The sequence below is a fragment of the Ambystoma mexicanum genome, chromosome 5p (assembly GCF_040938575.1).
Source record: "Ambystoma mexicanum isolate Mex_15411 chromosome 5p, UKY_AmexF1_1, whole genome shotgun sequence".
NCBI lineage: Eukaryota > Metazoa > Chordata > Amphibia > Caudata > Ambystomatidae > Ambystoma > Ambystoma mexicanum.
In genome coordinates this window covers 847791932-847818470 of record NC_090930.1, presented here as the reverse complement: position 1 = coordinate 847818470, position 26539 = coordinate 847791932, and positions in this window count along the sequence as shown.

The window sequence follows — 26539 nt, the reverse complement described above, 5'->3', positions numbered from 1 at the left end:
CTTTTTATATTATGCTTCCCAGCCGAAACATTTCCAGGGATCAAAATATCCAACTTTACCGTGAAGCTGGCCAAACTCGTAAATGTGTTAGGTCAACGGATGGTGGCGCTCACTAGGTTCAGTATTTTCGATCGTAGGACACTCTAGTCCCGGGAGAAGCTATGTTTATCATAAAACAAACAAACCCTCCAAGGCTGTGGGCGGGTTGATTTCTAGCACTTTGTGCTAGATCTTGCAGGTTTGAACCCCTTAAAACCCTGCCTTTGTAAATAAACTCTCCTCTTTCGGTCCACATGGCCACATCCTTTGCAAGTTTCATCTTATGTAGCAATAGTTCCACATTAGGTCTATGGCGCTGGCTGAGAGTGTTTATCACATTGGCCACAACCAGATATGCCGTTGGTGGAGCCTTCACAACGCTAGATTCTTCAGGCGGCATGTATAAAGTTAGTTTGTTTTTCTCTGCATCACTGTGTCAGGTGTGGTTTAGGTACTTATGCAGAATATTCAAATACAATGCCACTTTATCATGCGCTGCTAAGTCAGATCTGTTTAAAACATCCTTCATTTCCGAGTCGAGACGCATGGTAACAACTTTTTGTATATCTCAATCCGGCATGGGTGTGGGAGTCATCAGGCTTTCTAGCTGATGCTTGTCCACCAAATACATTTTATGAGTGTGTTCCATTATTGTCCCCCGAGCAAGCTGGTGATTAGCGGTAGAGCTATGCAGATGAGCAATTCTATAAACCCACTGGCCTGTGAGACCACTTTTCTTTTAGCCCTTAGCGATATTTGCTCATTGTTCAGTTTCCTGATGACCTTCTTTTTCTTTTTCAACACACTTATTTGACGGTGTGTTAGAGGAACGTATCCATTTAAAGTGTTCTGAGCAATCTCTGCAATGGCAGCCACCAAATTGTCGGAAGCTGCGGCTAGAATGGCGTTGCGTTTTTGAGGGTTGGCATATACATGCATATTCAACAGCACAATGTTTCTTCGTATGCGTGTCGACATGGTGAAAGCACGACTAGCTACTGATGTGATATTGTGCCTAATGTTGTTTTTTAAATGTCTTTTTTGGGCTATAAACAGTGGGTAATGCTGGTGGAAACAGATCGATGCACAATCTATAATCCTCTAGAGTGGTTGTTTTTCAATCAACCAGGAGATATCCATAAGGCTTACTGGTTTCATCTTCAAAAGCCTTCATGAAAAAATGTGTTTTGTATGGATACATTTATCGGGCTATCACAGCTAATTGTTGTTTATGTCGCGGGGGGTTAAATAACAGTATATAACTAGCATTTAGTGTTATAGATCTGTTGCTCTTGCCTTTGTTAAATATGTTTCGCACAATATAGCAAATGCTCAGATCGCAGTGATGGGAATATTTAGTAAAGGCTTTTTCTAGTTCGGTATTCTGACCCCCTCGGTCATCAAATCATCCACAATGATCATATTGACCATGATCGGAGGCAATAAACGATCATCGTTGAGACTCTCGGACATACCTTCTACAAACCACAGGTGTTTTAAACTGTTGTTGCAAGGTGTTGTAAAGAGTTTGCCAGCAACTATAAAACCAAATAATATTATCATGTACATATAATATCACAGTGTGGGCGTTTTCTAAATGTTTTTTGACAAAATGACGCTTGCTGAAGCTAGAGGGGCCAGCCAGCACAAACGTGAAGGGGTGATGTAGCCTGGTATCCATAATGACAAATACTTGAGCATTAACAAAACGTGTACAGACATCTAAGTGTGAGTGCCCCAGGTGACTTTACATCAAAGCAGGTGTTTAGCCTTTCAATCTTCAAGAAGTTGATAAAAAAATTACTTACTACATCTGCGTCTATTTACCATTTCATCGCTGTGTGGAAACTTACAACGTATTGTCATGCTTTACCTCACCTAAAAGCTGTAAATAAAAAAACATGATACAGCATTTGAAAACTGTATTAAACACATGCAGTATATATCACACACAACATTGCTTTAGAAGTTATAATAAATAATTCTGCATATTGCATCCCATTCCAGCACACCAGTAAAATAAAACGATGGGTTTTGGTTTGTCAGCCATTTCATAAAACCTGTTCGTAAAAATATGATAACAATTCTATTTATTTATTTATTTATTTATTTATTTATTTATTTATTGTTTGCTTGTTAGGCACTTATACAATAAGAATACACTGTTTCAAAGTGGGAGGGTACATTACAACACACTATCAAGTGCTTAGGGGAAGAGGAAGAGGGACAAACCTACTATGCCTTGTGAGTATTCAGAACATGCAAGTGCAGAAAGGAAGAGGGAAGAGGGAAGCTTGTTGGAGAGCCATAGAGGAAGTTCTAGGAATGTTGAGTGCTATACGGCCAGAGCCGCGGGAGGTGTAAGTGGGACTCTCCAGAGCGAAGAGTGTGCAGATGCAAAGTGCTGTGGATAGAGGAGGAGCTGGGAGTAATCAGTGAGGGAGGTCAAGGCCCCAAAGATGCATAAGGGCCAAGGACACTGATTCAGCAAATGTGGGACTGGCAGAGGAGAGAAGGTGGGAAGGAAGAGGAAAAGAGGAATGTCTTAAGGAGCTTTGGGAATTTGAGAAGATTCTGCTCAAGACGCAGGGGGAGGGGGAGGCTATTCCAAAGGAGGGAGCCTGCATATAAAAGTGAGCGACCCACTGCCCTCTTTTTAGAAATACCCTTTACACACAAAGAGTTTGTGCAAGAGGACGAAGAGCTCTAGTGGGAGAGTATTTAGTGAGATAGAGTTAAAAATAGTGTGGTCCACAGGCCCAGACAGCCTTGTGGATGATGCAGAGGGATTTGAATTTTATCTGTGCAGCAACCGGTAGCCAGTGAAGACAAGGATAAGTCTTGCTGCTCTATTCTGGATAAGCTGAAGGGGTCGCAGAGTGGAGTAACGAAGATTCAGGAGAATGCTATTACAGTCGTCAAGTCTAGAGAGAACTAGGGTTTGGGTCACATTGAGCTTCTCTGGGAAAGTGAGAAAAGGTAGAATTATTTGAGAAGGAAGAGTTAGTAGTTGAACTTCTTGGCAATATCCTGAGTGTGAGGGAGGAAGGAGAGAGAAGAGTCGAAGATGACTCCAGGGTTTCTGGCTTCAGTTGAAGGAGCAGGGGGAGAACCCAAGGAGGAAGGCCAGAGTGAAGGGAAGAAAGAGGGAGAAGGGGTACCAATGGGAAGGATCTCAGTTTTACAGGCGTTGAGGCAAAGATCATTGGAGGCAAACCAGGACTGGATGGCAGAAAGGTTGTCAGGGATTATGGAGAGTGCAAGAGGGTCAGCAGGGAGTCTGACGAACAGCTGTGTGTCATCTGTGTAACACTGGAAGTTGGAGGAGAAGGAGGAGATGAGGCATGCAAGGAGAGCAAGGTAGATGTTAAAGAGCTAGGGGGAGAGAATAGAACCCTAGGAGACGCCACAGGTGGAGAAGGAAGTAGGAGAGGAGAATAGGCCCAGGATGACTTGGGAAGACCAGTTAGGGAGAGGCCCCGTTGGGGCCTCAGGCAATCCAGCGTCCCATTGATAAATCAAAAGAACAACTCCATGTTTTGGGGACCCCCAGATATTCTTCATGCCCCTTTGGATGAATCAATAGAACAGCTCCACGCTTTGGGGCCCCCCAGAAATTCCCTGGGGCTTTGATGAATCAGAAAAAGAACACCTCCACGGTTTCAGGGCCCCCAGACATTCCACAGGCCCCTTGATGAATCAGAAAAAGAACAACATCAATCATACAGAACCCCCGGACATTCCTCAGGACCTTACGATCAGCAACCAAGATGAATCAAAGCATTGCTTCATATTCTGTAGTGCCTGTTGTCAACACTCTTTGATTGATCTCTTGGTAGCAGCTGCTCCTCTTGTTTATTTTTTAATTTTTTTGTTAATTTTGCATTTGGTTTATACACTATAAACCTTTACAAAAAAAGAACACAAAATAATTTTTTATACAAATGAGGATAAACATTCTCAGATTAATTAAAAACAATTTTACAGTCAGTTTGTACAGCACCTCCTCAGATGATTAAATCTAGACCATATTATCATGAATTTATGAATACCTCATAAAAGAAACAAAAAAAAAGCACCTTCGTTGAATCCATTTCCATTTAACATTGCATTATTGGTGCTAACTGTCAGCAGGCAGATTACAGACTTCATGCAAGAATTTTACTACGGCCAATTTCAATGCATTCAATTTGCCATATAGCATATTCCTCCAGAGGTCTTCGACATCAACCCTTGATGGATCCTGAACAAATTTACCAAATGCTGCTAGGCGTTGGGGGGTTAACACCTGACACTTCAATAGTAAGTGCTTCAATGACTCAGATGTTTCGATACTATGGCAAAAACTACAGGGAAGTCGCAGTGATGTACCCGAGCGAATTTCTAGAATTTCCCCTGTCGACAGGACATTCAAACGAAATCTCAGATATGCAATCCTCCGTCTAGGATCTGGAAACTTAACTAAATTTGACTCCGGAGTTGCAATTTTCTTACCCTCATATACAATTTGATTATATATCCTGGAACCCAATCGTTTACATGGATCTTATCCAGTCCAAAGATTGGAGTTTATCCTTAACCCTCAAAGGATTTCATATCAAAGTATCTATGGTAAGACAGATAGAGTCAAGATAGTACAGACAGTCTATTTATAAATTCAACAACCACTTAGATGTCGTAGATTCCGTTCTTAGTCTACTACCCATAAGTGCCTACAAGGTATTATCTTTTTGATACAATCAGATTGCGATATAGAGTCAGTCTTTTCCAGCATATTTTACTATCCAAGGAAAGGAGGCCCAACTCAAAATGAATCGCAGACATTGGAACTGCCTTCGGCAAATAATACAATATTTTCCGCCATATTTTTGACTCTAATTTGGCAGCCAATCGATGAGTTGAGAAAGACAAGATTTGAAAGCCGTATAGAAGTTTAGGCAGAACTTTAAGGTTGTAAAACCTAATTAACGGAGTCACAGAGTATTTGCAGTATTTAGTAGCAACCTTTTTCATTTGAAAGATCAATTTATCTGCTTTGTCTAGATAGCAGTTCCAATACGAAATGGATCTTTTGATTCATCCAAAGGGGCATGAAGAATATCTGGGGGTCCCCAAAACATGGAGTTGTTCTTTTGATTTATCAATGGGACGCTGGATTGCCTGAGGCCCCAACAAGGCCTCTCCCTAACTGGTCTTCCCAAGTCATCCTGGGCCAATTAGACACTTAACATAATCACAAAAATAGGGAACCGAAAATAGTATTAACCTAGTAGACCGGGGAGTACATTGGTGCTCCTAGAGAAAAGCAGCATTCAGTTTATCTATGTTACCATCATGCCAACCAATTCGATTTCCCGCACTTGTCGCTGTCAAGGAAATTGAGAAGGAATCCTGAATTAGTTTAACATAGTTCCACTTCAGTTTAGCCTCTAACATTCTGTGATCACTCATATAAGATTTGCCCACACAGAAATCAACACAGGAAGTGGATAGTCTTTCTGAGAAAAACATGTGATCAATGATTGACTTAGAAATCCCATTTGACCATGTAAACTCATTTGCACAAGTATCAAATACAACATTCATATGAGTAAGTCCCCATGAGTAAAAATGTTTAGACCAGTTCTGCCCATGCATTGACTTACGTGAAGTTGAACAGGGTGCTCCATCTATCAGCCCTGGGTTCCCTATGGATCTAGAAGAGGTGGAACCCATTTTTTTTATTCATCCCCTCACTGTAACAGATTTCCTAGTTAAGGTCTCCCACTACAACAATGTCAAGACCTCTATATTTGGTCAGCAAACTCGAGAAACAAACATTTATAGACAAAATGATATTGTCTAATAGGTTTTGCAGTTTCGAGTAACTATTCATTAACAATATAAAGGTCGAACTATGTGTATTCGTGTACTCTAGTACAATTGCTAGTACCCCCCATGTTACAATGAGAGATTCCATAATTTGTGTACCCTTTGCTATTTTCACCGCCATTAGCAGACCTCCTGATGGTCTACCACGGAGCCCCCCCCCTCCCGGCAAATTGATATCTACATTCATATCCATCCAAATGAAGAGGGGCTCTCAACCAAGTTTCTTGGATACATATCACATCCATGGATTTAAGTTTCGTACATTGGACTTTTGAGGTCACCAAAGAAGAGTGACCCCTTGAATTCCATGAAAGGATTTTCCATTGTTGTGTTAGTTCAGAATAACTAAAGTTTCTGATGTATGTTTTGAATTTGGCAGACGGATTCTCTCAGAGACAGCGCTAACCATCTCCAATCCTGGTAATCACCTCCTTTCAGGGGGATATTCGCTTCTTTCTGCAGATGACCTTCCTCCCACGGTCGGAGAGGAATGTGTTTTGGGTCCGTAACATCCCTTCCATTCTCCCAGCCGTTGTTAAAGATTAGTATGTCATATCCCATCTTATTAAAGTTTTCTGTCTCCTTTATTATGAGGTCAAAGATGTTTTGGGACCTCAGAACAATTCTCACATGGTCAAATCGAGTCGGGTGAATAAAGTCCACCAACCTAACGTCTGCCGAGGAAATCAATCTCAGTTTTGGAATCTCATTAAACAGAGAAAGAACGCATGATTTATTTAGGGAGGTGGGACCTCCAATATCACATAGATTATATAGCAGAATACTTGGATAGTCGGGAAGGGCCAATTTCCGCCAAATCATATTGTGCAGATCACTGTTCTTAACATGAGTTGGCATTGTTGGCTCTTGATTGGACCTATAATCACCCTCCACATGAGATTTTGTTTGAATAAGTCTAGAGTTAGAGGGCTGTTCAGATAAATTATCATGGCCCCTTTGTAAATTTTCCCCCATGTCCGGCTGAGATGCCTGCATGTGATGTTTCACAGTCGGCTCAACAAACATATTCGTGTTAGAAGGAGCCTCCACATTAACATGGTGGAAACTTTCCTTTCCTTCCTTTTCAGTTTCCTGGGGTCCAGATTTTTGAGTCTAGATACATCAGGTAATAAATCCAGAATATTTCTTTTAATAATCATTGGAAGATTACTGTTGTTTGGCCCAATTTCCTCTGATAAGTTTTGTGAAGCAGTTTTTTATCGGTAATGGTTCTTGCCCCATATGCACAATTTTGATTGGATCAAGCAAATCTATTTTTGGTAATGGCTTCTTATCTGGCAGGAGCCAGAGTCAACTTTCATTGATGGTTACTGATCCCATTTACCAACTGCTGGTTGCGAGGGGAAGCTTAATCTATTGGATTCCGCCGAAGTCGTTGGGGCTTTGACCTTCTGGTTCAAGATCTCCTGCGGTAATATTTTCCTTGAGGTAGATTTTTCCAAAACTTTATAAAAGTTAGACAGTTGGAGTCTTTATTATCGTCCCCCTTCAGGCTTGGGGACTGTAACCTGTGCTCTTGTCCCAAGTCTGAATACCACCCTCAGAGATCTTCACTCCTGGATTTTCTGACTTTGTAGTTTTTATTTTTTGTGATTTATTTTATTATATATTTTATTTCCCAAAGCTGGGCAGGGTGGAATTAGATCGGAACTGACATTATGGAGCTGCAAAGCTGCTCTACTTTCTTCATTCAGTTGTATCAAATCTGACAGTGCTACCTTATTTGTCAGAGCCTTAGGACCTTTATTTTTTATTGGTAACCTATCAGGTTTCTCATTTTTCTTCAACTGCCTTTTTTTGCTCTCAATGCTAAACGTTTTTGCTGCCTTGATAAAGAATAGCCCTCACAATCTGTCATTAATGGATCTTCTGTGTTTTTACTGCCCACTTCTGAGCTACTTTTGTTATTCACATTTTCCATGAAGTCTATTAGGACTGACTAGTAGTCTTAGAATTCGTAGACAGAACCAAAGTCGAGACTCCATGTTCTAATTTTGTAATTTTCTGGGAGAGCTCTTTCATTGCAGTTAAGATTTGTTTATCCCCTTCACCTACAACTTTCAGAGCATTAATTGCAGGTAGAGGGTCGGTCATTGTTAACTTACTTGCAGAGGCTACAACCGTGCTGAAGCTGAGGCGATTGTTTATAGATTCAGTAGTCTGAGATCCCTGAGAATTGATTGTTACAGGGTATGGCACAGTTTTCTTCATAACTCCTGGAATGTCTGCAGATGCTATACCCATTAGAAATCCTTCAACTCTATTGAGTTTGGATTGTGTATCCAGTACGATTCGTTTGAGATCTCTAACTTCCCAATGGTTCAACTCATGCCCCTTATCCAGTAGATTTAGAATCCTGGAAATTACTGGGAGTGATTCCTCAAAGTGCTCATTATTCTCGGGATTGGAGGAGCTAGTCAAAGAAGCCCAAGGTGGCAGTGGATGAATTACAGGTAAAGATGGCAATAATTTATTTTGTTCTTCAAAGTTTGTCAGCCCATCATGTATGGCTAGATCAATATTCTCATCCAATGCCCATTTATTACCACCGGCCTCAGTAAAAATAGAGGCTGATGGAAGGGGACATATTGCATTGGCCGAGAATAGTCTATGAGGTGTAAAATTTTGCAGTCGAGGAAGAGTATTATAGAGGTGAACATTATCCACTCCATTACATGCAGCATTAACAGGAGTAGATGGACCTCTTGAGAGCCTTACACGTTTGCTCAATTCTAGCTTAACTGTTTGTGACATCATCGAGACATCCAGTTTTGTCTCCTTGATCTCCTCACCTGGATTGCTGTTCAATAGGTATCTCTCGAATACTCAGGAAACTTGTCTGGGTAGGAATTTGAGAGTCAAATGATAGGCCTACTGGGATAAATGAAGTGTCTTCTTCCTCCGACATATGACCACTCCCCCTTGCTTGCACCTGAGCCAACATATGTGAAAATTCCACTTCCATAAGATTTCAGTCTTTTTTTATTTTTTTTATTTTTTTATTTTCTCCCACATACAGCGGCCAATCTTTATCCCCCCCCCCCTCCTCCAGGTTTATATTCTGGTCTGGCCCCTTGTGTGCCACCCCCGGACTCAGCCACCCCGTTTTCACTATTTAAGCCAAGGGGAGACAGGTCCTCCATTGAGGATCCAGTATTGGTTTTGTTAGGAATAGAGGTAGAAAGGCAAACATTTCCGTTTCTTAGTACTGCGGCCATATTGGTTTAAGAGGAGTTAATCCCTGAGCCTTAGAAAATCAACTTATGGCTAACATTCAATACCCATGAGAAAAAAAAGAGTAATGCACACACAAAACACACATCAACTGAGTGGGGCGTTTCCCTAAGGAAGCCTTATAGGCAGACTCAATACAGGCTCAATGCCTGATGAAACACAGAAAAGACAAGTTCATTTTAGTGTAATGCCGCCCCCACGCCACCTCACCGCCTAACAGCCCAACAGCTCCTGACTTCCTCCTCACTTCCGTGCGCTCGCGACATGCGCGAGCTCAGCTGATTACAAGTAGGCTGGTGGCTAGAGGCAGGAGAGCGGGGGGCGTGTCCAAGGTACCCAGAGGATCTGGAAACAAATGTAAACATGGGAGGACCTAGTCAATTGTTGTGTGGCTATGTCAGCAATCCAAGGTTGCAAACCCAACCCAAGCCCAACCCATCAGCACCAAATCCCAACCCACCAACCTTAAACCCAGCCCCCAAGCCAAAACGCAGTGCACGGCACAACACTAGACCCACAAGTCTCAGTAAAGCAGAAAGGCAAAATTACTATTGTTAATGGAGTCCACAGTCCAACGTTTCACCGCAGTTTACACGGCTAGCCCTTCCTCTTCTCCTTACAGCAAGCAACGAGAGGCAACCACTAATGTTATAAGGGCAGAGTCTCCAGCCCAACAGCTCCTCACTTCCTCCTCACTTCCGTCACTCGCGACGTGCGCAAGCTCAGCTGATTACAAGTATGCAGCTGGCTGGAGGCGGGAGAGCGGGAGGGGCGTCTCCAAGGTACCCAGAGGATCGGTGCAGGGAGCGGTGCTTTTCCGGGAGTCACTCACCGGCTGAGGGCCTCTCTCTGGCCGGTCCTGCCCCGGCACTGCCTGCAGAAGTTTCTGTGCCCCGTGGGCTGGGCTGCACTTCCTTCCCTTCCTCCGCTCCCTCCTCTTGTTTATAAAACTTGGTGATGATGAAGCAATGGGGGCTACCAACTCCTCCATACCTTGTTCTTGTAGATAGCGAGGTGTGTCCAAAAACCCTGTTTAAACCTTGTTGATGGGACTCATCAAACTAGCCAAAAAGCCATTCTCCATTGGCGGTGTCAAGCCCTTTGTGGCTTGAAGCCCCCTGAGAACCAGCAAATGGCACACTCCACAAATCCTTGCTACGCTGATCCATCCCAGATGCTTGTGTGAACCCATCAGACACATCCATGACCAGCCCTAGATCCATTCCCCCAGGCTTTGGTGTTTGTGAGATTGCTCAATCCACGCTGCATCCAAGATCCATGGCATCAGATGGTGTCGGCTGCATAAGGCCACATGCTGCACACAGTGCTGGAATAGCGCAGTGCCCGTGATGGCTTGCCCGTTCCCCAAACACCATTCTTGGGTGCTCAAAATAGCCGTCCCTGCAGGCTGGTTTTTCACAAGTGACCTGTCACATCATCCAGTTGTTGAAAGCCATTTCTACAAATAAACATACAAATATAGAATCAGTACATTATAATATTAATAGTTACACCGTGAGCCAAAATATAACACACTGAATCTTGGCGCCTTAAAAATTTGAACTGTCAGTGTGATCTGTGACACATTGGCAAAAGTGTCAATATTGCAAATATATTTTTTTAAATCATGACACACAATTAAGATAACAACACAACATCGGCCACACAAATACAAGAGTCAGCTGGACCACCAGGGCCATACCTCGGCACAGAATCAATAACCCCATTCGGACCCATTTGCTTTAATGGGCCAGCTGTCCCTGTGTCCAGTGTTGCGTTTGAAATACACAGCCTCACGGACTAGTGGGACCATATGGGCCATATGGGATGCACATCGGATACAGAACCAATAAGACCTTTAAGACCTATTTATCAATGGTGCTCTCCAACCAGGCACTGTGCCTTGTTGAATACACTCATCTAGACCTATGTCTGTAAGCACAGCCCTCCTCAAAACTTGCAGAGCTTGCATAACCCATATTTGCTGCATAACCTGTATGCAAATTCAGATTGCTTCAAAATACATTTCTGCTTCACTATGCCTATATAAAGGACATGGATATTGGCTTTGTTAATGGCTTTTTTCCTTCTAAAATGTGTTCATACAGGGCCCAACCTCACAAAACACCTATAGCGTGTGTACACATCTGATTTCCTAGAACCAAAAGTGCTGTGCACTTTCTAAATACTTAAATACAGGAGTTTTCATTTACACATAGATCCCTCGCTGTAACAGCCTGCAGCGAGACTCCTAAACTGGCTATCTAAAAATGCTGATAAGGATTAAGGGGGTAATTCATGGATCATTTGCGCCAAAAAAAACAGGATTTTTGCACCATTCTGCCCGCAAATCCCTGTTTAACAAATGGGGATTTGCAGGCAGAATGGCGTTCAAATCCCGTTTTTTGTGGCGCATATAATCCATGAATTACCCCCTAAATGTTAAAAAGACTCTCCAGCAAAACAAATATTTGTTTTAAAATAAAAAATGTGTTATAAAATAAAACCCTTGTCTAACATTATTCATTTCTGCTTGCTTTAAGCATATAAAGGCCAGAACTATTCACTATACCAATGCCTTTTTTCTTCTAAAAATGTTTTCACACAAACAAAACCCCCAAAACACCACCAAAAACAAATACAGCATTTTTGTTTTTGGTGGTGTGCAATAAACAAGTGGCATTACTCCACAGAGAGGCCTATTCAAGCATGTGCTATGTGCTGCTTCACACTGCCCCATATATCTTGTGCTTAGCAAAGTGAGCACAGTTGGTTACAGTCAAGCCTCAGCATTCAAGAAAATAAATACATGAGCCACATGGCTTGTGGCTTGTCACAGTTTTAAAATGAATATTTACAGATGTTTGCACCTGGCATTATTTTGCGTACTGTGTCAGCTTTGCATGTAGTGATAAGACCTAGCCCTGAACCTTCATTTACAAATAGAATGTCATCTCTCCCTGTAACAAGCCTGTAGCAAGCTTCTACGCAGGCTATCTAAAGAAAAACGCTGATAAGATTGCAGGCCTAATAGCATCTCCAACAAAACAAATATAATTATAGATTAAGCCTCAAGGCAATTCCCCAAAAAGTTTTAAAACCGGATAACTGAGAACTGCTTGCATCTCTGGACTCCAACTCCCCAGCTGTCCTCATCCTTCTCGATCTCTCTTCTGCCTTTGACACAGTCAACCATTTCATCCTGATACAAAGGCTCCAAGATACCCTTGGTATCTCGGAACGGGCACTGGACTGGTTGACATTGTTCCTAACTGGCCTTCTTCCGCAAGTCATCCAGGGCACCTTCTCCTCTCCTCCTTCCTTCTCGCCCTGTGGTGTCCCCCAGGGTTCCATCCTTTCCCCTTGGCTCTTTAATATCTACCTTGCTCAGCTTTCCCACCTCATCACCTCCTTCTCCTCCAACTTTCAGTGTTACACAGATGACACACAGCTCTTTTTCAAACTTCCTGCTGACCCTCGTGCACCCTCCATCATCCTTGACTGCCTATCTACCATCCAGTCCTGGTGCATCTCCAACGATCTCTGCCTCAACACCTGTAAAAGTGAGATCCTTCCTGTCAGGACCCCTGCTCCCTCCTTCCCTTCACTCTGGCCTTCTTCCTTGGGCTTTCCCTCTGCTCCTTCTTCTGAAGCCAGAAACCTTGGAGTCATCTTCGACTCCTCTCTCTACTTCCTCCCTTTCTTAAATTCCGGAAGCTCCTCAAGACTTTCCTCTTTACCTCCTCCTCCCCTTCCTCTCTCCTCTGCTAATCCCGCAGTTGCTGTGATTGGTGTCTGGGGCCCTCAGGCATCGTCAGGGCCCCTGACCTCCCACACCCAATCGGCTCAGCTCCTATATACCCATAGCACTTGCCTTGGCACACCCTCTGTCCAGGAAATTTGCACTTACTCCTAACATGGCCCCAGGCCGTGTAGCACTCAACAACCTAAGTACTTCATCTTGGGTCACCCATGAGCTCCGACTCACCAGCACTTACGCCCTGTCCCCTTCCTTGCTGCACATGCATGTTCTGAATACTCATATGGCATAGTAGGTTTCTTCCTTTTCCCTCTACTGGTCCTATTAAATTTTGTGTTTTGTAATGTATTTCATTCCCTTTGTTCCCTCCCCTTGCCCTGTGGGCACTTTGAAACAACATTTTACTTGCTGTATAAGCACCTAACAAACAAACAATGCATTTTTTTTAAATAGCATATTCTAGGCAACGCAAGTGCTTATACAACTTTATTTTAAACAATTTTATGAATTACAGTATAGTAACAAATGTACACGTCAATTCCTTTGTACAGTTCCATGTTTCCTTTTCACCCCCGGGTTGCTCACTCACCCCCCCTCCCGAGCCTACAAACCATGCCACCTTCCTCATACCATTTCTACGTGTGTATCTCTATCTTCCCCTCCTGGGGGGCTACTTCTCATCTGGCTTCCTTGGTCAGGTCCGGACAGTGTTGCTACTATTTGTTTCCAAGCCAGCAACCTGTCCGCTTCCTCCTCCCCATCTCTATTTGCTGCCTTATCCCACACTGTGGTTTCGGCATTCACCCATTTCTGAAGATCATACCTCCAGGTCTCCACTCTCGGTCTCCTACTTGCTTTCCAACTCATTGCTATTCTGCCTTTGGCTAGTATATATGCCAAGTCCTTCAGTTTGCTTGCATGCTTAAGTTTACTCGGCCTGGGAAACCCCCCCAACATGCATGCCCACAGGGAGTTCACACCTAAATTAATCTCCTTTCTTGCCAGACATCGGGCCGCCTCCTCCCAGAATTACTTTATTTCGGGCATGCCCAGAACATATGTGCCATTCCTGCGTTTACCTTTCCATATTTTCAACATGTCTGTACTCCGCAATTTTTGAACATGGCTATCTTATTGAGGGTCATGTACGCTCTATGAGTGAAGTATAGCTGCACTTGCTGCAACCTCACATTCCTAGATACCTTCTTGTGGTAGCCCTATACCCTAACCCACAGCCCATCACTCATTGATTTCCCGACCTCCTCCTCCCAATCTAGCCTAGTCTGGGTTACTTCTTTCCCCACTTTCGATATCAGCAGCTCATATATCCGGGAGATCTCATGGCCTCCATTTGATATATCATGAAATGTTTCTATGACCGCCTCTGGCTGTTGAGCCAAAACTACATCTGGCCATGTAAAGTATAGCCATTATTTTTCAGAGCACATTTGTTTTATGTCTTGAATTTATTTAGACTGCAGCAAGCATTATAGAGAGCCATACTTTCGCTCTTTGTATTTAAATGAGAAAAATGCAGTGCCGGCACGCCTCTGTCATTTTGTCACTCGCTATGTTTTGTGGTCAGTCAACATTTGTCCCCATGCATTCCCATTTTCCATTGGCGCTGTAAAATTACACTTTACACTGTCAACTGGACATGCCTGGCCATGCCTACCACACGGGCATACAACTGTATTTTTTTGAACACTGTGTGTTTTTAAATGGCAAAATCCAATGCCACAGCATTCTGCCTGTATAGGACTATGTTTTACAGCTCTGAAATTAGATCTTCACTTTTCATTTTGAAAACCCTAAATTTCGTTCTATTTGTTTGTTTGTTTGTTTATTTATTTATAACGTGCACCAGACCCAAGGGTATTAGGGCGCAGAAAGCAAAGAGGGTTGTTCATCTTAGGTTACAATGCTGTGCATTACATTACAATACTTACAATACAATACATTAATAGACAGTACTGAAAAAGAGAAAATTATCATACAAATGAACATGTGGAGGCAAGAGGCATCAGATAACAATTATATACAGAAATAGGGTCAGGAGTGAGAACGGGGAGTAGTGAGGAGTTAGATGTCATGTTTCTTAATCCAAAGGGTTAGGTTAGATCTGAAGCGATGGTAGGGCATGTCTTCCCTTAAAGTGGGTGGGAGTGAGTTCCAGTTTTGGGCAGCTTTGACCGGGAAACTGCTACCACCCGTCTTCATGCGTTTGAATCTAGGAAGTCGCAGTAGGTTGGCAGTGGCTGTTCTGGAGGGGTGATTGGTGGATTGTCTCGTGAATCTAGAGGTGAGGTATTGTGGGGCAGCCAGATGTAGGAATTTATGTGTCAGGGAAGCTGATTTAAGGAAGATTTTATCTTTGGTGGAAAGTCAATTGTTAGATCTTCTGAGGTCAGATATGTGGGCTTTCTTGGAAATGTTAAGAGCTGCTCTCAGTGCATTATTTTGCTAAATCTGGATCTTATTAGTGATATATTTGTTACTCCCTACATATAGGGCATTGCAATAATCCAGTTTGGATAATACCAATGCTCCTGCTAGATTGATACAGTTGTTAGGTGTAAGGAATGGCTTGGCTGCTCTAATTAGCTTACAAGTATAGGCAGTCGCCGAGGCCATGGAGATTACTTGTTTTTTGAAGGTGGGAGTGGAATCTAGATAGAAGCCAAGGGTTTTAACGTCCTTGGCTACTGTAATGTTGTTGTTGTCTATAATGAAGTTATCAAGTATAATGTTAGTAAAATATATATTCCCAGGTCATGCAACTTAGCTGTTTTTTTAAAACACAGTTCTACTTAGCTGGTGTATATTTTCAATGGTTTGACGCCCCTTATAAAAAAAACATGCCCGGACATGCCCGCCCCCCATTTGATTGAACTTGTATTCAGATTAAAATGCCAAACCCTTTTCCAAGCCTTTCCTTTACATTATGAAATAATAACAGCTTCCTTTTTGTACTTAATCTGTAGAAAAGCTGTTATAAAATCATGACGTCAGGCCGTAAAAGGCCAAACGCAGCTTTATATTACATCTATATAAAAACTGTTATCAAATGTCCGCCAGCTTTATATAAAAATAATATAAAGTTTATATAAACATTATTCAAAAGTCTTATCAAATGATTTAAAAAATAATATTAAATATATTACGTTTTTATAAAATAATTAAAGTTCTTATCAAATGGCTGCCACCTTTATAGAAACGCTGTTATAAAATGATGAAGTCACCCAATCTGCCTAGCTTTATATTTCATCTCTACCCTGACATAGACATCCCTCTATTGCTGACTCCCCATATCAAACCTAACACACGATGTATCATCCTTGGGGACATTTATCTATGATTTAATGATAAGCAGGACCACAAAGCAGATATATTCCATGCTGCACTCAAAGATATGAACTTCACACAACTAGTGGATACTCCCACCCATAACAAGGGCAGAACACTCGACAAGATACTTACGCTCAACTCCCAGGTATCCATCAATTCAATTCTACCCCTAGACTGGACAGACCATTTTAGTGTCAACTTTACCCTTATCTGCACTGAGGACCGCCCTCCTAAAACAAAGAACCTGGACACCTATGCAACTAGAAATATTCGGAAGCTTACAGCAGACAATCTCTCCCCTGTCCTTAGTGAAACCCTCTCAACCAACGATGTAACAAGTAACAACCCTTGTCATCTGGCTGACATTTACCATAACTATCTTACTACCACAATTGACTCTTTAGCACCTATGATAACCAAAACACGACGTGCTGATAAACAAACAAGCTTCTGGTTCAACGACAAACTAGTTGCTCTCAGACGCATTAAAAGATCCCTGGAACACCTCCATAAAAAATCCCCTATGATGGATTCAGCCAATGCTTTCATAACAGCTAATAAAATCTATAAAGCAGCCATCATAACCTGTAAAGCAAATGCATATAACACCCTCATTACGAACGCCACATCCAATTCCAAAGAGCTATTTAACATTCTCAGGGAGCTGGAGAATCCGATCCCAGCCTCCACTCCTGTTAACTCTAGTAAACAATGGTGTACCACCATCCAAAGCGCTTTAACCGCTAAAGTCAAACTATTACAAAACAAAAAAAACACAAAAAGAAATCTCCTAGCAGATAAAAGCTTCCTTACCTTCATTCCTAATGTGACTATTGATAGTAGTTAACCACTATTCCATTTCACCCCAGTGACCCAAGACTTAGTGTCAGACACCATAGCTAAACTAAAAGCCTCCAATTTCAAAGGTGACAACTTCCCACCCCACCTAGTTAAACTCTGTGCCCCCACCCTCACCACACCACTATCATCGCCAACTTCGTCAATGCCTCATTCAACACCAATACTATCCCAGCAAGCATAAAAGAAGCATGGGTTACACCCTTGCTGAAAAAACCATTGCTGGATCCAACAACAACCTATAACCACGATCCCGTTCCTGCTCAAGATCATAGATAAAATAGCTTACACCCAAATTCAAGCCCACCTAGAACAAAACCAGCTCCTAGGAGCAAGACCAGGGGGGTTGCTAGGTCTGGAAAAGACCCGGGGCTAAGCTGATGTCGGAACTGTTGGGACTGGGGGCTAGCTAGTCTTTTGGCTGTAGCCCCTGAGATTCTATCCGGGGCTACAACCAAAAGATCAGGGGCTATAGCCCCCTTAGCCCCCCCCCTAGCAACGCCCCTGAGCAAGACAATCAGGATTTAGACCCAACCACAGCACCAAAATGGCTCTCCTTGATTTGAAAATCCAGATGGACACTATCAGGACTCAGGCAAACTTTGCATCCTGCTTCTGTTAGATCTATCTGCAGCATTTGATCTTGTGGATCACAACAAACTCTGTACAACTTTAGCAAATCATTCAGATTCTCAAAGGAAGCAACCCCCTGGGTAAAATAATTTCTAGTGGACCACACTTCTAGAGTGTCCATCGGTAAAGAGGCTGCTGACCCTATACTAGTCCCTATACGGGTTCCCCAAGGTTCATTTTTATCACCCACCCTCCTTAACGCGTACACCAAGCAATTTGCAGCACTTGATGCTATGGGGCTATGGGTGTCATCTATACCAACTTTGTCAATGACACCCAGATCCTCATACCAATCACTGGTAACCACAACCACGATACCCAACAATATTGAAACAGGTAAAAACCCTAGGTGTTTACCTAGATTCCAATTTAACCATGACGAAACATGTGAATGCGTAATCATCGTCCACCCCCTACACCTCTAAACGTATTGCCCTTAGTCGGCAATTCCTCACACCCATGAACTGCACCACTCTAGCTAGGGCATTGATATTATCTAAATTGGATTACTGTAATGTACTCCTACTAGGTACATCCAATGCCAACCTAGACAAACTACAAATGATGCAAAATAAAGCACTACGAGCAGCCCTAGGACTAAAAAAGTCAGACCACATCTCCAAAATCAGAAGGGGGACCACTGGCTACCTATCAAGGCCAGAATTCTATTCAAATCACTGTGCCTCACCCATGAATGCATCGCAAAGAAAGCACCCATTTATATGAATAATGTAATTATCAAAAAAGAATCCAACAGAACGCTTAGATCAAATAATAACTTGCTCCTAGTGGTCCCCCGGTTTAAAAGCTGCAGAGCCGGTGGTAGTAGCTTCCCAGTCTTGGCCCCTAAATACTGGAATACCCTCCATCTAAACATCAAAAATGAAGACTCCTTCCAGTGTTTCAAAAAATTATTAAAAACTTGGCTCTTTAACCAATTTTAGACAGACTGTGTTGTACTGCAACTGTAACTGCAATGGAAATCAATGTGTATGTAAGTCGTAAACTGCCTCTAATATTATATGTACATATCTGGTCTGCTGCCAAAGTATACTTAAGATGTCTGTAACTACGCAGTGATACCTCAGGGTTTGGGCGTAAAATAAATCTAAGAACTAAATAAATAAATAAATATGTAAAATCATGACATCAGCACTATATTTACAAAACCCAACCCACTCCCACATTATCAAAGCGTCACTACCACCTAACACTCGCAGTCTATCCCCTCACAACTCACTTAGCTCTCGACCAGACAACAGCGCACACGTGCTCTCCCAGCCACATTTTATATAAACTTTATATCAGATAATTTTGATATAAAGTTTATATTCAGTTTAGATCAAATCATCTCAACATCGTATCAAAGTACACACACACTGTATTTCAAGTTTATATATATTTGATATAAAATAAATATATTTGATATCAATTTTCTATTAAATTTATATCAAAAACATATCGAAAGGGCAGGATTAATACCAGAAGTAGGGGGCGTTCCCACATGTCAAAATGTCATTGCTTTAAAAAGGGGGCCCCATGTACTACTGATATGAGCTGGGCTTGGAGTCATTGAAATGCTGGTACGATTGGAAGCTGCTCCAACTTTATAAATGCCCGATGACACCTGCGGAAAACTCTTTGTACTGTGATCTTCATGAAATATTGCATAACCCAAAAATAGAAAAAAAGGCCAATTATCGAGGAAATTGTCATGCTATTCTGCATATGCTAAATCTGACCCTGTATAGACCAAAGACTAAGGGCCTCATTACGACATTGGCGGTAGCCGTGCCAGAGTCGTGAAATTACCGGCACCCGGCAATGGGCAATTACTGGGGCATTCCAGCCCCGGCGGACCCAGTAATTTCCCATTGCCGGGTGCTGGTAATTATTACTCCCCATTTCCATAGGGCTAAATGGGAATGGGGAGGACGGTAGCACCAGCACCATTAATAACGATGCCGGTGCTACCATGTAGGTTTGCGAGCAGGTGCCGATCCGAGGGGGGCACCCGCCCGCAAAACTCGTAGTTAGCCGGTACGGTAGCAACGGTGCCGGTAGCTTACCGGCACCGTTGTTAGCATGCCGGCTAACTCATTATGAGGCCCTAAATACTAATCATAAAGAGAAGACATTTTGATTCTGGCTGGGGAGAAACTATTAGGAGTGCCCATAGCTACAAACATTCAATTGCCTTTTTAAGTACATAAAAAGGTAGTAAAGATATCCCACGTTGCTTAATGCAGTTTCCGAATACATTCTGGAGAACACAGTTTTAGCAGTTTCACCTAAATATTCTTCCTACCCAGGAGATTTTTAGCATCTGTAGTAATAAACTCTTGTCTGCCTTCTGTCTATGGAATAACGATGGGGCAACAACAACATTTCTACATCATTTACTGGTGTAATGTCCTGCTTTAAATTCCTTATGATGGAAGACTTCTGAGAGTTTTGTGCACAATTGTTGATTGGCTTTCCACTGATGACTTTTGGCATAAATTATCTGCCAGATATGATCATTTTTTTATGAACGAAGGGTGTGATTATAATTGCGCTGAAATGTTGTATTTATATGCTTTCTCATTTTCTTTTTTTGTACTTTTCTCGCTAAGAGAACCTATTTTAATAATGTGTCAATGTTATCTAAGGCTTAATTGTATTTCTCTTGTACTTGGTTTAAGGTTTATTTATTTAACCGAATCATTTAAAAAAAAATTAAAAATAATAACATTACTGCTCGATCTCAACAGGAATTATAAGTGAAAAGACAATCTTTCAATAAACAGAAGGTATCCCTATTGACAAAGCTAATTACGTTTGCACTCCCTGAAAAATCATTTGATTCCAAGTAGTGAGTAAAATCTTATCAGTCCTGCTTGCACCCCTGACACAGGAAGTGAAATGATAGGGCACAAAATACATCCCATAGTTTTACCCTCCCTTCGTCATCGTAGTCTAGACAAAATTCAACAAGAGCCTTACTGAGGTTTCTTATGGAGCCTTGTTGAAGAAAATAACATATATTTGCCTTTTAAGTTAATAGCAGTGATATTCACAGGTACAACAGATTGAGTGCCTTCTTCTGTAACTAGGGACCCCTCATCTGCAAATACCTGTTATCAGTTAAACAAGATGCATAGGTATGCTAGAGGCAATAAACATAGAACACATGATTATGGCTTTCAGCCCCGTAGTGGGGGGCGGCCATGGCTGGTAAGGGCTTGCTGAGCCAAGGTAAGTCCTTGGCTCGGGCCTCTGCGAGGGCTGTGGGCCGTTACCAGCCATGCCCACAATACTTTGCAAGCAAAACATATTTAAAGCTTCACCATGATATTATGGGCAATTTAAAAAAATGGCATAAATCCAAATGCACACAATTATTTTGCAGTGCTGCATTCCCATTTTTTTCGGTAAGTGCTCAGTGAAACCAGTTTTGTACAGCAGAGAGTTACCATATAATTTGTTATAATCTATGTCCGCTGGACCTCTAAAAATATGGAAACCATGCAGATTGTGTGAAAAGAATTAGAGCTGTTTGAATATACGTTGCCTAATACTATGTAAGAGTAATGCCAGGCATAGTCCATAACCATTGTCCTTTGCAGATCAAGTAAATGGTGTAGCAATGGTACTCTCCACTAAAAGGGTAATGTAAGCAATGCTGTAGTAGGAGACGCTGAGGCCTTTGCCTACTCAAAATCCTTAGAGGACAAATTAATATTTGAGATTTATGATGAGTTACCTTATTTTTATTTCTTTTATTTTATTACATTTATTACTCGCCCAGCCCCTTAGGTATCACGGCGAGGTTACAGACAGCTTGAAAGGCATAAATTACAATGCATCATATTGGCCAGTCAAGATTGGCCTTACAAAAGTCCATAGGAGAATACAGAGGATATATGTACATGAAACAAGCCTATATATATATATATATATATATATATATATATATATATATATATATATATATATATATATATATATGTTAGGTGGAATGTGGTTACTACAGGTTGAGAGGGCTAAGTTACTGCTATTGGTTAAATAACCAGGTTTTCAGCATTTTTTAATCCATTGAGAGTTGTCTCATTTTTGATGGGTAGTGGCAGAGCGTTCCAGTGTTTGGGGGCTAGGTACTGAAAGCTAGCTCCTCCTGCTTTAGGGGGTAATTCATAGAATTCGGCGCACAAGTGGTGCACGCGGCTGGCGCACAGAGTGCACGTGCGGCAGTCTGCGGCAGCCGTGTGCGCCAAAACGCATTTAGGCGCACAGCGTATTCATGGATTTATACATCCATAAGCAGCCGTGGCGCAGAGTGGCGCAGCGACCCTGCAGCAGCGGCAGTTACGGCCCCAAACCCGCCCCATGCACCAAAAACATTGCACAAATCCAGTACATGGTGCAAAGGCCAGTGGACCAGCATACAGCCCCGCAACCACGAAAACACATATAAAATTTCACGCGCACCCGTCGGAATACACGTACCCCGCTCGCGCCAGTGAAATCGTGTGTAAAACTCCCCGTGCACCCCTCGGAATACACGTACCCCACTCGCGCCAGCAAAATCGCGTGTAAAATTTCCCGCGCACCCCTCGGAATACATGTACCCTGCTCATGCCAGCGAAATCACGTGTAAAACTCCCTGCACACCCCTCGGGATACAAGTACCCCGCTCGCGCCAGCAAAATCGCGTGTAAACTTCACACGCACTCCTCGGAATACATGTACCCCGCTCTTTCCAGGCTTATTGCGTGTGAAACTCCACGCGCACCCCTGGAATACACGTACCCTGCTTGCGCCAGGCCTATCGCATGTGAAACTCCATGCGCACCCCCGGAATAAACGTACCCCGCTCACACCAGGCCAATCGTGTGTGAAATTCCATGCGCACCCCCGGAATACACGTACCCCGCTCGTGGCAGGCCTATCGTGTGTGAAACTCCATGCGCACCCCAGGAATACACATACCCGCTCGTGCCAGGCCTATCGCCTGTGAAACTCCATGCGCATCCCCAGAATACATGTATCCCGTTAGCGCCAGCGAAAACATGTGGAAAAAGCCCCCCCTGTGGAGTGGGCTGCCTGCGGAGCATGCCTAGGGTGGATGGGCTGCCTGCGGGGTATGGACTGGGGTGATGGGATATCTGCGGGACATGGACTGGGGTGATGGGCTGCCTGCGGGGCATTGCCACGGGTGATGGGCTGCCAGCAGGGTATGGACTGGGGTGATGAGCTGCCTGCGGGGAATGCCCAGGGGTGATGGGCTGCCTGCGGGGCATGGCCAGGGGTGATGGGCTGCCTGCATGCCATGGACTGGGGTGATGGGCTGCCTGTGGGGCATGCCATGGGGTGATGGGCTGCCTGTGGGGTATGGACTGGGGTGATGGGCTGTCTGTGGGGCATGGGAGGGTGGATGGGCTGCCTGTGCATATTCCGGGGGTGCACGTGGAGTTTTCCACATGTTTTCACTGGCGCGAGTGGGGTATGTGTATTCCGAGGGGTGCTTGTGAAGTTTTACACACGATTGGCCTGGTGCAAGCGGGGTACGTGTATTCCGGGGGTGCATGTGGAGTTTCACACGCGATTGTCCTGGCTCGACCGGGGAACGCGTATTCCGGGGGGTGCGCGTGGAGTTTCACACGCGATTTGGCAGTGTCTCCCGGGTGTGCCCCCCCTCCCCATGCCCCGCAGGCAGCCAACACCACAGGGGACCACCCCACACCCCAGGGCATGCCCTGCAGGTAGCCCATCACCCCTGGGCATGCCCTGCAGGCAGCCCCGACACATGTCCCCCACCCCACCCCCAATGACGGGCACCTGCCAGCAGGCCCCGACTCATGTCCTCCCACCCCCCCCATCGACGGGCACCTGCCAACAGGCCCCGACTCATGTCCCCCCACCACCCCATTGACGTGCACCGTCAGAAGGCCCTGACACATGGCCCACCAAACAACATGTCCTAACAAAACAGACCCATGTCCCTAATGCTAACCCAAATCCTCCCTGCCCCCCAGTACAAGCACGCAACCATCCACTGCACCCACTCCCAAATTACCCATGCCATGAGAGTCTTAAAAGAACCACCATGGCCATGCATAAATGCACAACAGAGCCACACAGTGGCAACACATGACTGAGGCACTGTTCATTGAGACATGCACAAAACCAATGATAGTACACAACACCAATCATGAAGTTAAAAGAAATGTATTAAAAAACATAATGAAATAACATAATGAAAATCAAACTTGCAAATGAATAAATAATGAAAGCTATTACCAAAAAAAAGGTAAATCCAATGAAAAACAAAAATACACGACATGAAAAAAGAAAAGTGGTCCATCGCCAATGTCAAAATTAATTAACTAATAAATAAAAAAGAAAACCATTGATCCATGGGAATTGTAAAAAAAGAAAGTATGTACAAGTCTTGAACTATATACAATGCAAGTCCAAAGGGTCCATGATCCCCAAACAAAAGGAAACCTACAAAAAAGTCCTGTGAATAAAAAACTACATACATGAAGTGGAGCAAAGTCCATGAACTCCAAAGAAAATGATAAAACAAAGGAAACCTAACCCTAAAGAACTATGTACAAAGGCGGCGGGCAAGTCCCACGGCTCATTTAGTGATGTTCCGGGCCAGGGCATCATCAAACTCCACATCGATGGTCCGGATGCGGGCCTGTTCCCTGGCCTCGAGGTCTTGCAGGGATGCAACCATAGAATTCCTCAACTCCCTGTGAGTTTCCTCGAGGTCCTCCACCCGCCTCAAAACCCGGTGCATGGAGTTCTCCACCCTGACCATCCTGAGCCGTGCCCTCTCCGCCCGCCGCCTCTCTGCATCTATCTGCTGGCCCAACCGATACCACACGGAATACACTCCCAGTCCGGGGTCCTTCTGCCCCTCGGCCGATGCCTGCCCCCGGGGTGTTGATGGCCCGAGCCATGATGCCTCCCACGCTGAGCTTGCTGCTGACTCCGACGCAACTGCCTCTGCCACCACGATGGCCTCCGGGCGGATGGAATCCCCCAGTGCCGTCGTGCATGTGCGCTACCCGATGAGGCTGGCACATCTTCCATCTTCTGGGGTCCAGTTGGTGGGGTGGCCACCCCTGCTGGACCTCCAACTCCCGATTGTGGCAGGGATGGGATCTCCACCGGCAGGCTGCATTGTTTGGGGCAGGTCCACAGGGGGCCCTGGTGTCATCTGGGCCGGAAGACGGCACAGAGAACGACTGGTGTATAGTGTGCACAGAGGAGGAGAGGGCCGCAAGACTGGCCGACACATGGAGGAAACCCCCGACCATCATCCCTCCCAATTGGGACACATTGCCACACAGCTCTTTATGATGACGTGCGTGGTCCCCCCAGGAACCACGCACGTCATCACGAATGTCACGCGTGTGCAACACGACCCCAATCAGGACAGACTCAATCCTGTCACATGTCCCTAGGGTCGAGGAGTGCCAGATGACGTGGACCTCCCCCCTACCTGCGGACAGGCCTGGGACGGGGCATCCCAGCTGGTGCATGGTGATGCAGTCACAGTGTCAGGGACAGTGACATGCACAGGCCCCTCTGCGGCGACCTGTGCTGCCTCCTGCCCCCACCCCTGGACTGCACCACTTGCACCAGTGTTACCAACCCCGCCAGGCCCCATTTTCAGCTCTGTAGCGGCCTCCTCCTCCTCTGTACACACCAACAACCTGGATGGCTCTGCACCGTCTTCCGCCATTGTAGGCCTCTGTGGCGGCTCACCCACCCCTTCCGCTGCAGCCGTAGTGGCAGATGCGGCACCAGTCCCCTCGCTCCCGGATGATGGAATTTCCTGGGAGGGTGATTGGACCTTGTGTCGCCAGCCGGTGGAGGCATCCCTGCCATTTTCCTCCACAGCGATGTCTCGGATATCTTCTTCACTCGCCACTGTGTAAAGGGAGACATTGAACACAAGAATCAGGTTACTGTACAATAGTCCCCTAGACAGAAAGCAATAGCACATGAGTGGCACTGTCAAACATCACTTCCATCATGTCTCCCAACAACACATGGGTCAGTGCAGGCAACACACATGCAGGAACCGACATGGCACATGCAACAAACATTTGCATCCATGTCCATGGCACCGTAGAAACATCCAATGGTGGGCTGAAACTCACATGCATCATGGGACATGCTGATCACATGCACACGCATCACCGGAGGGTCATGCATCTGGCCCTGTATACCCACAGACACAGTGGATACAAGGATGAGTAGGCTGTATCAGTGAATCAACACATTGTCACGGACATGTGTCATGCATCCATGGTGCATACACTACTCAGACACACAGAAATGTACATCATGCATTTCCATGACAGCAGCACACATCTCTCACACCCCAAACATGTCAAAGTACAGACACAGGCATGCATACATGTGTGCATTACTTATGCTGCTCCGCATGATGCATTGTAACACATAAACCATCCATGTGGGTCATGCCTGACTGGACTCACATGCAGCACCATCATGTCCCTGCACACACACATCCAAACATGACCCATGTCACACATGCAGCCAAGTAGCTAACTACCGGCACACTGCAACATGCACTGTTTTAAACGTGAATGCATGGCCACTTACCGCTCGACTCCAGACGGGCCTGCATCCTGAGGATCTGGTGGTGAAGCACTGGGTGAATGCGCTCCAGGACCCTAATCTGCTGGGTGGTAAGCGGGGCCCGGCACCCCACTGCATCCGCTGCCTCGAAGAGGCGCCAGCCTTCTT